This window comes from Chiloscyllium punctatum, chromosome 19, assembly GCF_047496795.1.
Source record: "Chiloscyllium punctatum isolate Juve2018m chromosome 19, sChiPun1.3, whole genome shotgun sequence".
NCBI lineage: Eukaryota > Metazoa > Chordata > Chondrichthyes > Orectolobiformes > Hemiscylliidae > Chiloscyllium > Chiloscyllium punctatum.
Genome location: NC_092757.1, coordinates 70,809,266 through 70,825,430, shown reverse-complemented (window position 1 = coordinate 70,825,430; position 16,165 = coordinate 70,809,266). Strand labels below are relative to the sequence as shown.

At 41.2% G+C, this 16,165-nt stretch overlaps 1 protein-coding gene across 5 annotated transcripts in view; it reads right to left on the bottom strand.

The window, feature by feature from the left end:
* Positions 1–16,165, bottom strand: part of pitpnm3 (PITPNM family member 3) — a 668,094-nt gene that overhangs the window by 111,579 nt on the left and 540,350 nt on the right. The gene's annotated exons all lie outside the window — the stretch shown is intronic.

Sequence of the window (16,165 nt, the reverse complement as noted above, 5' to 3'; positions counted from 1 at the left end):
CTAGGCCAGCATTTATTGGTCATCTCTAATCGCCCAAAACTAGGGTCAACCACATTGTTGTGGGTCTGGAATCAAATGTAGGCCAGGCAAAGACGACAGATTTCCTTCCCTGAAGAACATTACTGAACCAGATGAGGTTTTACAATAGTTGATGGTGGTTACATGGATGCCATTCGCTAATATTTTTTCCAGATTTTTTTTGTATGAGTTGAAATGTCTTCATCACCATGGTGGGATGTGAACCCACATCTCCAGAAACATTAGCCAGGGATCCGGACCACTAGCCCAGTGGCAGTACCATTACATCATTGTCTCCCCAAAACTTCATATCTGTATTTTCTCAAAAGCTGGATTTCACTGAAACCTTTCAGTTTTTTTTTAAATTATTGAGATCTATATCATGCGATGGACTGAAGTTTCATTTTATCAGACAAAGTGCTTATTATTTATTTGAATGAGATTCCTGTGACCAGTCTGCCAAGGCTCATAATAGCTTCGCATGCAATCTTCTATCCTTCCCCTTCTTATTTATACATCTGGGCTCTAAAGCACCCACCTCCCTCATCAAGAAAAGTGGTAGTGTTTGTGGTTGCTGGAACCTTGTAGCATACACACATCACTTGTGCCATATTTAAATCCCAGCTGTCCGTCTCTTCAAATGCTGCATGCTAGGATCTGCCCTTCATACTCCATTGTGGCTCAACATTCCCGCTGAGGACCCTGATCAGAAAAAGAAATGAACCCTTTTGTTCACAGACAGAGACCTGGAGGTACTGGTGGAGTACGTGCCAGTGCTGTATTCTGTTGACTGGCAAATGAGCTCAGGCCACCAGACCGATTCAGTCTTGACTCAGAAAAAAGGCCAGGTGTCAGATGTGTCCTGGGTGAAATGCATTGGCCAGCAGTGCTGGAAGAATGTTAATGATCTGTGTTCTGTAAGGATGTGTACTATGCTCTTCTTTCTGCTACCTCGCACTTACTGGACCACCACTCACTCTAACACTGCCACTGCACACACTTCTCAACAAAGCATAAGGCCTTCAACACTCACTGTTGCATGCAACATGCTCACTCAACAACTCTCATCATGGACTCATATCTTCTTAAATAGCCTAATATGTGGTACCTTATCAACTGCCTTCTGAAAATCCAAATACATTACACCCACTCCTTCCCCTTTATCCATATGCTTGGTACCTCTTTCTAGTAAATATTTCAGGTATGGTTTCTCTTTCTTGAAGCCATGCCAACTCTATGTATATCTAAATGCTCTCTGCTATTACATTCTTTGTAATAAACATGTTTCCAATAATTGATATTAAGCTCATGCAGGGTTGAATGAAGGGTCAGAGATAGCTACTGCCACCAGGTCATCACTCTGACGTTAATGTTGGGAATTGGCCCTATTTAGATTCTAAGGAATGACAGGAGAGTTGGAATGGTATATAATTGAGATGAGTTGGGATAATCATGAGATTAGATTAGATTCCCTATGGTACAGAAACAGGCCCTTCAGCCCAACAAGTCCACACCGACCCTCTGAAGAGTAACCCACCCAGACCCATTATCCTACACCTACATTTACCCCTGACTAATGCACTGAACAATATGGGCAATTTAGCATGGCCCTGACCCGCACATCTTTGGATTGTGGGAGGAAACTGGAGCACCCGGGGGAAACCCACGCAGACACACGGAGAACGTGGAAACTCCACACAGACAGTCACCCAAGGTGGGAATCAAACTCAGGTCCCTGGCACTGTGAGGCAGCAGTGCTAACCACTGAACCACCGTGCCACCCCAAATGCAATGAAATAATGTAGTTTCCTCTTTATAGGAAGAATCTGAACTTGCCATTTTAAGCTGAAAGGGAAAATCAGAAATTATTTTCCCAACAGAAGTTCCAATTTCTTTCATTCTTGCCAGATTTTCTCAAATTTTCTTTCCATTGCAGAAACTATAAGATCTTTACTGTCCGTCCAGCAAGAGTACAAATAAAAGACGGAGTCAGATTCTAAATAATAAAACTGCAGTATTGCAAAAGATAATGTATTTATAATAGTCATTAAGACAAGATTAAAGCGATCATTGATAATGTCAACCAATTATAGAAATGAAGGCTTGAAGTATTACAACACCTACTCACATTTAGAATTTTTCACACAGTAATATTTCTCAATGTGCTACACAGAAGTAAAAATTGATGTCAACCAATATCAAGAGATTAAATGTATAACATAATAAGAATGGATGTGATATTGAGATGGTGATATATATCATGCTTTAACATCAGCAGACATATGCAAGGGACTGTGAGGAAAGGTTGGAATCATTTGTACTCGTGAGAGATGTACTTACAAAGAACAACATTATCTACAATCGTGAAACTAAAAGAGCATGCAAAAACTCACTAGAGTTAGTCAGCAGTCACTCACAGGAAACCATTACAGGCCACAAACAACCAGATGAGACATGGATAGCTATTATTCCTAGTGCACAGAACAAAACCCCAAGCCACAAAATTGTGGCAATATAAACTAGTTTAGTGGAGTGGGGCTTCACATATGGTTGAAGGAATCAATTTTAGGAAGTTTTGTTGAGGTGGTAAGAGAGTATCAAGGCAGAAACACTGGAAAAGGGTAAAACATTGAAACAGATCAATTTCTCAGAGCCAGCTAGAAGAGTTGAGGATGATGTCTGACAAACAGACGTGGATAGAAAATCCAGAAAATGATTTTTTTGGTGTGGACAAGGGTCTTCCATCTGATTCTCTGAAGCTGTATTGTTAGTGGAATCCAGAAAGTATTTTGCCTTAGAGATATTCCTGAAGCTGAAACTAGTGCCTTACACAAGTTGGATGTGGATCCAATACAGAAATCCAGTATTGAGGTTGGGGAGCATAAGCACTGGCATAGAAACAATAGGCATATGCTTCTATGCTGCAAAACTCTACAGAAAGGCTCTTAACAACAGAAGGCAAAACATAGTGACTGAAGCAGGTAATGTTCTATATTGAGCAGTACACCAACTTCCATACTCTGCTGTTTAGGTAAGCGGTTGTTTGCAAAGTTGGCTTCATTGTTTTTTCAATACAAAATGTTGTTTTGAGTTATATGTCTGACAGATGGGCCATGGTGTACAACAGAGCTAACTGTTATCAGTGCACATAACCCAAGCAGACAAATTATGTTCCTGAAGGATGACTGTGAATGATAAAGAAGTGGGGGGTAGGGGAGCAGATGGAGCTCTATGGTGCATTATATGTGACTATAAAGGAAAGGTGGTTTTTGTGAAAAAATACAAGCGGATAAGAAGCCTTATTGGAAGCCTTTAAACTGATTTGGTGAAAGAAATGGGAAGTCAGAAATTAAGCACTTTTGGGGGAGATCGAAACCTCCCACAAATGTAAAACCCAATCTCCCCAAATGTAAAAGCTTTTAAGCTTTCTCTTATTCTAACTGGATTATTACCGGCCACACTGGATCTGGTGCTTAGTAATGAACAAGGCCAGGTGTTTCATTTAGTTGTAGGTGTGCACTTTGGAGAGAGTAACCATAATTCAGTTAGGTTTAGTTTAGCGATGGAAAGGGATAGGTACGTGCCACAGGTCAACAGCTATCGATGGGGCAAGGGCAATTATAATGAGATTAGGCAAGAATTAGGATGTATAGAATGGGGTAGCAAAATGCAAGGGATGCAGACTATTGAAATGTGGAGCTGGTTTAAGGAACAGATATTGCGTGTTCTTGATAGGTATGTCCCTGTCAGACAGGGAGGAAGTAATAAGGTAAGGGAACTGTGGTTTACTACGCAAATTGCATCTCTTGTTAAGAAGAAGGAGGAGGCTTATGTGTTGATGAGGCAAGATGGTTCAGATGAGTCGATGGAGAGTTACAGAGCAGCTAGGAAGGATTTAAAGAGAGAGTTAAGAAGACCAAAGAGAGGACACGAGCAGTCTTTAGCAAATAGAATAAAGGAGAACACTAAAGCTTTCTATAGGTATGTGAGGAATAAAAGGATGATTAGGGTAGGAATAGGGCCAGCCAAAGACAGAAGTGGGAAGTTGAATGTGGACTCTGTAGAGATCGGAGAGGTGCTAAATGAACATTTCTCATCGGTGTTCACTCAGGAAAAGGAGAATATTGTGGAGGAGAAGAATGAGTATAAGGTATTAGACTAGAAAGGATCGAGGTTAGTTACACACAGGTATTATCAATTCTAGAAGGAGTGAAAGTGGACAAGTCCCCTGGGCCGGATGGGATTTATCCGATGATTCTCTGGGAAGCCAGAGAGGAGATAGCAGAGCCATTGGCTTTGATATTTGAGTCGTCATTGTCTACAGGTTTAGTACTTGAGGACTGGAGGATTGCAAATGTTGTGCCATTGTTCAAGAAGGGCAGCAGAAATGACCCAGGTAATTATAGACCAGTAAGCCTTACTTCTGTTTTAGGAAAGGTTTTGGAAAGGATTATAAAAGATAAGATTTATAACCATCTAGCAAGCAACAATTTGATTTCAGATAGTCAACATGGTTTCGTCAAGGGCAGGTCGTGTCTCACAAACCTCATTGAGTTTTTTGAGAAGGTGACCAAGCATGTAGATGAGGGTAGGGTGGTTGACGTGGTATACATGGACTTCAGTAAAGCCTTTGATAAGGTTCCACATGGTAGGCTGATGGAGAAAATGCAGAGGCATGGAATTGAGGGTGATTTAGCAGTTTGGATTAGAAACTGGCTTTCTGGAAGAAGGCAGTGAGTGGTGGTTGATGGAAAATATTCAGCCTGGAGTCCGGTTACTAGTGGTGTGCCACAAGGATCTGTTTTGGGACCACTGCTGTTTGTCATTTTTATAAATGACTTAGACGCAGGCATAAGTGGATGGATTAGTAAATTTGCAGACAACACTAAAGTCGGTAGAGTAGTGGACAGTTTGGAAAAATGTTGCAGATTGCAGGGTGACTTGGATAAACTGCAGAATTGGGCTGAGAGGTGACAAATGGAGTTCAATGCAGCTAAATGTGAGGTGATGCACTTTGGAAAGAATAACAGGAAGGCAGAGTACTGGGTCAATGGAAAGATTCTTGGTAGTGTGGATGTGCAGAGGTTTCTTGGAGTCCATGTGCATAGAACTCTGAAAGTTGCCACCCAGGTAGATAGTGCTGTGAAGAAGGCATTCGGTGCATTAGGTTTCATTGGTAGAGGGATTGAGTACCAGAGCCGCAATATCATGCTGCAACTATACAAAACACTGGTGCAACCAGACTTGGAATATTGTGTACAGTTCTGGTCGCCCCATTACAGAAAGGATGTGAAAGCATTGGAAAAGGTGCAGAGGTGTACGAGAGGGCATAACTACAAATTGAGGGGTGATAGATTTAGGACAGGTGTCAGAGGCACGTTCTTTACGCAGAGAGTGGTGAGGGCATGGAATGCCCTACCTGCTAATGTAGTCAACTCAGCCACATTAGGGAGATTTAAACAATCCTTCGATAAGCACATGGATGATTTTGGGATAGTGTAGGGGGACCAGCTGAGAATAGTTCACAGGTCGGCGCAACATCGAGGGTCGAAGGGCCTGTTCTGCGCTGTATTGTTCTATGGTCTATGTTCTACTCAGCATCTTTTAACATTGTCCCACCAAAGATATCTACAAATGGTTGCAGGATATTATTTTACACACACTGAAAATTTAAACTGCTTGCGGTAAAACAATAGGACATTGTAAGGTACACATGATAAATGTGATACTTCATGATTCAACAGGAGTCTAAAGAAGCATAATTAAGAAGAAAAGATAACCCTTAATACAAGATCTACTTTTTGGGATTTCCCATACAATTCCAGCACAATAAATTGTGCCTTCACTTTGTTTTTAATTATTAAAATTGCTTGTAATTGTTTCAGTGGATTCATTAGAAAAGAACTGGAAACTTAATCGTGTGATATTTAAAGTAAGCATTCGATCAATTATTTCTCTGTAACATCATACATCCGAACTCTCATTTTAATATGGAAAGATGGTGAAAACACAAGAGTTAGTGAAATTTTAATGTTGGATGGATTTTAATAAAGTTTTAATGAAAAAGAATATCAGTAAACTATTTTATATGAATGGAATCTGAAGTTATATTTAAAATTCCGTAATATATCATATTTCTAATAATTAATCTATCATTCTTCATGCTTTTAAATCTCATTCACACAGTTATAATGTTAGACAAGGACATCAACCTTCTCTGGTTAGAAAGAGAATTACATCAGAATTAATAATAATATTCATATGATAAGGTGGAAGTTATAGACTGGAGTTTTGGCAAGCCAAGAAGACACCACAAGCCTTTAAAAATGGTTCAAGTGGAAATCCCACCCCCAGTTCCAATTGATTGTTGCTGGTTGGGGAAAGTGGGTGGACATGTGATCCACAAAGAAGGTTTTTGTTCATCTCCACATAAACAGATCTCAAAAACTATGGTGGATATTGACTGAATTGGCATTAAGCCGGAATGGTAGGGTATGAGAGGCCAGGAATGCACTGGTGCTGGGGTAGCAATGCTTGCCCAACCTCCGCAAGACTAGAAAATATAGGAGCCGAATTAGGCCATTCGGCCCATCACATCTGCTCCACTGTCATATCAAGGCTGATACGTTTCCCCATCCCATTCTTTTGCCTTCTCCCTGTAACACTTTATTCACTTACCATTCAAGAACCAGTCAATGACTTGGCCTCCAGAACACTGTAGCAATGAGTCCTGCAGATTAACTACTTCTGGCACAAAAAAATTCTTCATCATCTTCTTCCTAAAGGATCATCCTATAATGCCGATGCTGTGCTCTCAGGTCCTAGACTCTCCTCATAGTGGAAACATCTTCTTCAAGGTCTCTATCCAGGCCTCTCAGCATTCTATAAGTTTCAGTCATATCCCCCCTTCATCCTTCTAAAGTGCATCAAGTACAAAACAAGAGTCCTCAACCGCTCCTCAGGATCATTCTTACAAACCCCTCTGGACTGCTTCCAATGCCAACACATCCTTCCTTTGAGATGGGGCCTAAAACTACTCTCAATATTCCAAATGTAGTCTGACCTGAGCTTCATGCGGCCTCAGCAGTATATCCCTGCTCTTGTATTCTAACTCTCTTGAAATGAATGCTAACATTGCATTTGCCTTCCTAACTGCCAACTGAACCTGCATGTTAACCTTAGGAGAATCCTGAAATAGGATTTTAAAGTCCCTTTGTGCTTCAGATATCTGAACGCTTTCTCCATTTAGAAAATATCTTCACCTATATTCTTCATACCTAAATGCATAATCTTACACTTTCCCACATTTTATTCCCTCTGCCACTTCTTTGGCCACTCTCCTAACCTGTTCAAATCCTTCTGCAGCCTTCACACTTCTGCAACCCTACAAGTCCCTCCACGCTCCTTTCTGTCATCTGCAAACTTAGCAAGAATGCCCTCAGTTCCTTCATCCAGATCATTAATGTAGAACATGAATAGTTGTAGTTCCAACATGGACCCCTGTGGAATTCCACTAGTCAGCAGCTGCCATCATGGAAAAGACCCCTATATCTGCACTTTCTGCCTTCTGCCAGTCAGCTGATCCTCTATCCATACCAGTACCTTGCCCCTAACACCATGAACTTATTCAATTTACCAGCCTCCTGTTCAGGACTTTTTCAAAGGGCTTCTGGAAATCCAAATCCACTGGCTCTCCTTTGTCCAACTGGCTTGTTACATCCTCAAAGAATTCTAACAGACTTGTCAGGCATGACCTCCCCTTGATGAAGCCATGCTGGCTCAGCCTTATCTTACCATGCACTTCTAAATACTCCACAATCTCATTCTCAATAATGGACTCTAAAATCTTACCAATGAGCAAAGTCAGACTAACCCACCTACAGTTTCCTGACCTCTGCCTCCCTCAATTCTTAAACAGGGGTGAAACATTAGCCATTTTCCACTTCTCTGGGAACTTCCCTGACTTCAGTGATTCCTGAATGATCACAAGAAATACCTCCACTATCTTCTCAGCTATTTCCTTCAGAACTCTGGGGTGTAGTTTATCTTGTCTGGGTAATTTATTCACCTTCATTCATCTTCAGCTTTCCCAGCACCTTCTTCTCAATGACAGCCACTACAATCACCTCTACCCTCTGGCCCTCTTGAAGTTCAGGTATGCTGCTGGTGTTTTCCATTGTGAAAACTGATACAAAGTACCTACTCAGTTCTTCCACTATATCTTTGTTCTCATTACTAATTCTCCATCTTCATTTTCCAATGGTCCAATGCCCACTCTTGTCACTCCCTTACCTTTTCAATGTCTTAAAAAAAAACTCTTGGAATCTTCTTTTATATTACAAGTGAGCTTACTCTCATATTTCATCTTCTCCTCCTCCTTATCGCTGTTGTATTTATCCTCTACTGGTTTTTAAAAGTTCCCCAATTCTTTGGCTTCCACTAATCTTTGCCCATAGCATCCGTGTTCTTTTGCTTTTATGCTGTCCCTGACTTCCCTTATTAGCCATGGTTGTTTCATCCTCCCCTGAGCGTGTTTCTTCTTCCTTGGGATGAATTTCAGCTGTGCCTCTCAATTTACTCCCAGAAACCCCTACTATTGTTGCTCCACCATCTTCCCTGCTAGGCTCCCCTTCCAATCAATGCCAGCCAGCTGCACCCCCATGTCTTTGTGGTTACTTTTACTCAATCGTAATATCATTACATCTGATTCCAGCTTCTCACTCTCAAACTGCAGGGCGAATTCTGTTCTATTATGGTCACTGTTCCCTCAGGGTTACTTCACCTTAAGTTCCTGAATCAAGACTGCCTCATTACACATCACGAAATCCAGAATTGCCTGTACCCTAGTGGGCTCTACCACAATCTGCTCCAAACAATCTCAGAGACATTCCACAAATGTCTTTCCTTGAGATTTGCTACTGACCTGATTTTCCCAGTGCACCTGCATAAAGTCCCCCATCATTATTGTAACAGTGCTTTTCTTATATCTCTTTTCTATCTCCTGATTTATTTGCCTTCCTAGATCCTAACAAGAGCTGGGAGACCTGTACACAACTCCTATCAGGGTATTTTATCCTTTGTGGTTCCTCAACTCTACCCACATAGATTCTATGCCTTTTGACTCTATATTACTTCTTGCTAACCATTTAATTTCATCTCTTACTGGCCCATTGGTCAGTCCTTGGATCTTTAGGTCCCAGTGAAACCACCTTGCAGCCACATCTCTGTGATATACCCACAACATCATTCCAGCCAATTTCAATGAGCGCAACAGGCTCATTTACTTTAAAAACTGTGTGCATTTAAGTACAATGTGACTGTCTTCCTTCTCATAGTTGGCCCCTTATTTGCTGTACCTGAACTTAGGTTCCTGACCCTTTACATACTCTCTGCCCTATTACTTGTGCTGCAAACTTTAATAACCTCTGGGGAGTCCTCCCCACTTTTAACTTTGGGCATATTTTTCCATGCAACTGAAACCACTCCCCCCACTATTTAGTTTAAAGCCCTATCCACAGCACTAGTTATGCAATTCACCAGGGGTTACAGGGAAAACCAGCCATGTGGATATGAAACTGGCTCAAAGGGAGAAGATAGAGGGTGGCAGTGGAGCGTTGCTTTAAAGCCTGGTGGCCTGTGACCAGTGGTATGCACAAGGATCGGTGCTGGGTCTACTGCTTTTTGTTATTTATATAAATGATTTGGATGTCAACATTGGAGGTGTACACCACTTTTGGAATATTGTGTGCAATTCTGGCCTCCTTCCTATCGGAAAGATTTACAAGGATGTTGGCAGCGTTGGAGGGTTTAAGCTATGGGGACGGGCTGAACAGGCTGGGGCTGTTTTCACTGGAGCATCAGAGGCTGAGGCATGATCTTATAACGGTTCATAAAATCATGAGGGGCATGGATAGGGTAAATAAACAAGGCCTTTTTCCTAGGGAAGGGAGTCCAAAACTAGAGGGCATCAGTTTAGGGTGAAAGGGGGATAATTTAAAACTGACCAAAGGGGGATCTTTTTTATGCAAAGGGTTGCGCGTGCATGGAATGGGTTGCCAGAGGAAGTGATGGAGGCTGGTACAATTACAACATTTAAAAGGCAGCTGGATGGGTATATGAATAGGAAGGGTTTACAGAGATATGGACCAAGTGCTGGCAAATGGGACTAGATTAACTTAGGATATCTGGTCAGCATGGTCAGTCATACCGAATGCTCTGTTTCCCTGCTGTACGTCTCTATGACCCTTGTGACCCTGGATCCAGCATGATTCAAGAGGAACCCATTCTATTGGGACAGCTCCCTCCTTCCCCAGTACTGCTGTCAATGTCCCATGTATTCAAACTCATTTCTCCCACAACAATCTTTAAGCCCTGTGTTTACCTCTTTAATCATGTTGACCCTGCTCGTGGCTCAGAAGAGAAATTGGAGATGATTACCTTTTTGTTCTGATTTTTAGTTTAGCCCCAAGCTGCTCATATTTCCTCAGCAAAACTTCTTTCTGCTTTCTACCTACGTCATTGCCACCTACATGGACCACGACAACTGGACCTTTCCCCTCCCACTCCAAGTTCCTCTGGAACTCAGATGAGATATCCTGAACTGTTAAACAAAGATGAACTTCCAGGGTTCAGCAGACCCCCCCCATAATGAAAACTTTGCAATTTGGGGCATCTTTCACCCTGAGGTTCAGGAACATGAGCAACCCATTTTCGCAGCCAAAAATCTGACATCTTGAATTTCTATTGGTCATTTTGAATTGCTTGGTCAGTAAAGGTGCTGGAAACTTTGTGAATAGTAATGTGCGCATTGAGCACTCCAAAGATTTTGTTGAGTCTTTTATATAAAAAAAGGTAAAGTTTCCATACTCCTATTGGATCATAAGATGGCTCTATCATCAGAGAGATTGTTTAACCTAACGGTACCTTGCCTCAAGCAATGGGAGAGCTTGAGAAGGAGAGTCTTTCATGGTAACTTTAGCTGGTGCAGGAATTGAATCAATGCTATTGACATCATTCTGCTTTGCAAACCAGCCATCCAGTCAACTGAGTTAACCAACCCTCTTTACTATTGATATGTCACAACACAGAATCTAAAAAAACATCAAGAGAGTTTGAGACAGTTCACCAAAGCTATACATTCACAACTCCAGCATGTTCTATCTACAAGAATTACTGGATTGACATCTAAACATCCTAATACATACTGTTGCTCCCTAAATTTGTGCCTTTAGCTTTTAATACCTGTATTCTCCTATAATCATCAGCTCAGTTTTATAGCTAACTTAAATTATGCACCAGTTAATTGATTACAATTAATGGATTTTACTAAGTGATACAGCACAATGTACCAGAGGGGAAGTAGGATTCTTATCAATTTTGTTGCACGTATTGAGTCCCTGATCTCTCCTATGCTGATTGGGAAAGGGACTGAATAAAAATAATTAGGTGAAAATAACTCTTGACCTCTTTCCAGCTTTGGATGCAGATCTGCTTTTCAAGCAATGGAACAGAACCAAAAGGCCACAGTAAGTTGGTTCTTGGACCACACCAACCTTATCAGGATGAACCTACAGCCTTCCTGTATTTCTACAGGCAACTTATCCAGCAGAAAGCTTCACCTTACAGCCATTTGCTTTGCTTCACTTGGTCAACTCGCAGAACATGGAATTTGTTCTAATTGGGAAGGTGGCTGGAGAGGACGGACATGCAGAATCATGAAATTGTTACAGTGCAGAATTAGGCTATTCGGCCCATTATGTGTGTGTGCACTTTGTCTTAGGGCCAAACTCCTGTCTTATCCCCGTAACTCTTTGCATTGTTTCTATTTAAATAATTGCCCAATGCCTTCTTGAATGCCTCAATTGAACCTGTCTTCCAGGCAGTGCATCCCAAGGCATAGACTCATAGAGATGTACAGCACAGAAACAGACCATTTGGTCCAACTCTTCCACGATGACCAGATATCCTAAATTAATTAGTCCCATTTGTCAGCACTTGACCAAATTCCGCCAAGCCCTTCCTATTCATATACCCATTCTGATGCCTTTTGAATGTTGTAATTGTATCAGCCTCGACCACTTCCTCTGGCAATTCATTCCATACACGCACCACCCCTTGTGTGAAAAAGTTTCCTCATAGGTCTCATTTAAATCTTTCCCCTCTCACCCTAAACCTATGCCATCTAGTTGTGGACTCCCCCACCCCAGGGGAAAGACCTTGTCTATTTACCCTATCCATGCCCCTCATGATTTTATAAAGCTCTATAAATCCTGACCACTCTCTGCGTGGAGAATATTTTCTTTGCATTTGCAAAATACTTCAAATGTGTGCTCGCTGGTTCTTGATCCTTTTACAAGCAGAAACAAGTTTCTGCCTATCTACTCTGTCCAAATCTCTCATGATTTTGAAAACGTCTATGAATTCCACATTCAGCCTTGGCATCTCCAAGAAAGACAATCCCAATTCCTAAACCTTTCCTCACAACTGAAGTAACTCATCCTGGAACCATTCTAAAAAATCTCTCCAGAATTTGCATTCAAACCCTTCCTATAATGTGGTGCCCAGAATAGAACACAATAAGTCAGCAGTGCCTTTTCTAGTTTCAGCATCATTTCCCTCCTTTTGTATTCTACACTAATATTAATGAAGACTAGATGCTATTTGCTTTATTGATAGTTCTCTTTACCTCTCTTGCCACCTTTAATGATATTGCACAAACACATCTCAGTCTTTCTGCTTCTGCAAATCCTTTAGAATAGTATTTCATATTGTTTCTCCACGTTCTTTGCACCATGTCCACTTTGGACTTTATCTACCACCCATTCCACCAACTTCTCAATATCTTCTTGAAATCTTGCATTTTTAAAAATTCATTCATGGGATGTGGGCATCATTGGTATAGCCAGCATTTATTGTCCATCCCTAATTGCCCAGAGGGCAGTTAAGAGTCAACTATATTGTAGTGGGTCTAAAGTCACGTGTAGGCCAGGCCAGGTAAGGATGGCAGATTTCCTTGCCTAAAGAATATTAGTGAACCAGATGTTTTTTTTTCTCTACAACTGATAATAGTTTCATGGTCTAATTCCAGTTTAATTCCAGATTTTCTATTGAATTCAAATTCCACCATCTACCATTGAATTCTAGTCCCCAGAACATTACCTGAGCCTCTGGATTAATAGTCTAGCAATGATACCACTGGAGCATCACCTTCCCTGCTCCTCACAGTTTTAAAGTTTCTTCTATGTTTCATGTCATTCACAAACTTTGAAACTGTTCTCTGCATACTAAAATCTAGATAATTTACATGTAACAGGAAAATACTGACAAATCTTCCATTACACTCCTTCCTCCAGTCCACAAGTATCAATTGATCATTACTCTCTATTTCCTATCACTCAGCCAATTTTGTATCCCTGTTGCTATTGTTCCTTTTATTCCATGACTTGTCATTTTCCTCACAAGTGTATTGTGTGGTAATGTATCCTTTACAAGTACACACTGTGATGATTCTGTTCCTTTATTCTGTCTTTGACATTTTTTTCCAGAGAGGTTGCAATAGACACAGTCTCTGAAAAGTCTAAGTTGGTTGGGTTTTGGGGCCAGTTTGATTACAGCTAACAGGTACTGCCTCAGGAAAAAGGCTTTCTAGTTAAAAAAAAACACTTGTCCAATGAAAGGGGAGTGGTCACTTCTCAGCTTTTCTTTGGTTTGATTTGGTTTTTGGCAGTCTGGCTGTTCACTGAAAGCAGTCAGGCAGTTTGAGGCTGTGGGTCCAAGAACCAGTTACATGGAAGAGGGCGTTCATGCTGCCATCTCTCTCTCTCTCCTGTAAGACCCTGTGTTTGATTTTGTGGCAAGGGTTGTTAATGGGGATTGTTGCAAGTGTTGGGCACAGCATCATTAAGTTGGTATCATCTATTGAGTTTTCAGCTAGGTTCGGTTATTATGTATTCTGTTCTCTGTGGTTTGTGTTTCATTTAGTAATCTTGTAAATAAAGTCTGTTTTGTTTAAAACTAAGTGGTTTGACCAACAGTAGCCTTCCTGGAATGTCTGCGTTACAGAAGGTTAAAACAACTCGCAAAGTTAGGGTCTGGCTACTTTCTTGAAATATTTTGGGGGGGGGGTTTCGATTGGTCCGTAACAACATCAACAGGATTGTACAATATTGGAACCTCTCTGTTACCTCTTCAAATAACTCTAGCAGGTTAATTGGACAAGATTATCCCTTCGGAAATCCATGCTGCGTCTTCTGGATTAGCCCATTATTTTTCCATATTGCTGCTAGTCCTATCCCAAATGATTGCTTCTAGAAGTTTCCCCACCACTGAAGTTAAAGCAACTGGTCTATAATTGCTGTGTTGATCTTTACCTCTTTTGAATAGGAATGTAATGCTTCCATTTCTCTTGTCCATAAGCAGCCCTTCTAAATCTGGGAAATATTAAAAGATAATTGCCAATGCTCCTGAAATTTCCAGTCTTACTTCCTTCAATGTTCTTAGATGCATCTATCTGCCCTTATTGGTATTTATTGACTTAAACACCAATGATTTATTGTATACTTCCTCGTTATTATTTTTAAACCCTTCTATTGACTGTGTATTCTCCTTTGTCATGGCCTGGTCAGCATCTGCCTCATAGGTAAAGACAGATATAAAGTATTCAGATTAGATTAGATTAGATTCCCCACAGTATGGAAACAGGCCCTTCGACCCAACAAGTCCACGCTGACCCTCCGAAGAGTGACCCACCCAGACTCATTCCCCATATTTATCCTTGACGAATGCACCTCACACAGTGGGCAATTTAGCATGGCCAATTCACCTAACCTGCACATCTTCGGATTGTAGGAGCACCCGGAGGAAACCCATGCAGACACAGGGAGAATGTGCAAACTCCACACAGACAGTTGTCCAAGGCTGGAATCAAATCCTGGGTCCCTGGTGCTGTGAAGCAGCAGTACTAACCACTGAGCCACCGTGCTGCCACCAATGCCTACTGCACCTGGTATACCCAGGCGATCTACCATCCAAGTACTAACCAGGCCTGAGTTTGCTTAGCTTGCGAGATCAAACATTTTCAGACTATTCATAGAGTCATACAGCATAAAAAAAGATTTTTCAGTCCAACCAGTCCATGCCAAACATAATCCCAAACTAAACTAGTCCCACCTAGCTGCAGTTGGCCCATATTCCTCCAACCCTTTCCTATTCATGCACTTATCTAAATGTTTTTTAAATGTAACTGTGCCTACATGCACCACTTCCTTCGGAAGTTTGTTCCAAACGTGTACTACCCCCTGGGTAAATTATTTGCCCCTCATGTCTTTTATAAATCTCACTCCTCTCGTCTTAAAAATATGCCCCTTAGTCCTGGGGAAAGGTCACCTACCATTAACCATTAACCCTAACTATACCTCTCATGATTTTATAAGGCCACCTCTCATGTCCCATGAAGAAGGTCCCAGCCGATCCAGCCTTGCTTTATAACTCAAACCTTCCATATCTAGCAACATTCTGGAAAATCTCTTCTGAACCCTCTCCAGCCTAATAATATCCTTCCTGGAACACAACAACCAGAACTGCGCACAGTATTCCAGAAGAGGCCTGACCACAGTGTCCTCTACAATCTCAACATGACTTCCCAACCCTGATACACAAAGGTCTGATCAATGAAGGCAAGCCTGTCAAACACCTTTTTAACCACCTGGAATATATGTAACACAAACTTTAAAGAATGATGGATCTGAACCCTTAAATTCCTCTGTTCTACAACACTGCCAAGGGCCCACCATTTATTGTATAATCCCTGCCCTTTTTCATTGTACCAAAATGCAATATCTTGCGTTTATCCAAATTGAGCTCCATCTGTCATTTTTCAGCGCATTGACCCAATTGATCAGGTTCCCTTTGTAACCTTAGAAAACCTTCTTCACTGTCCACCATGCCACCAATTTTGGTGTCAACTGCAAACTTACTAATTGTGCCTTCTATATTCTCATCCAAATAATTTATATAAATGACAAACAATTCTGTTAACACTTCAGCCAGAAATGATGCAATATATTTCCTATAGATATAGAACACAGAGTAAGTCAATTCAATTTCCTCTCCTTCTAACTGCAATCCTTCCTGCAGTTGTTTGAAGGGT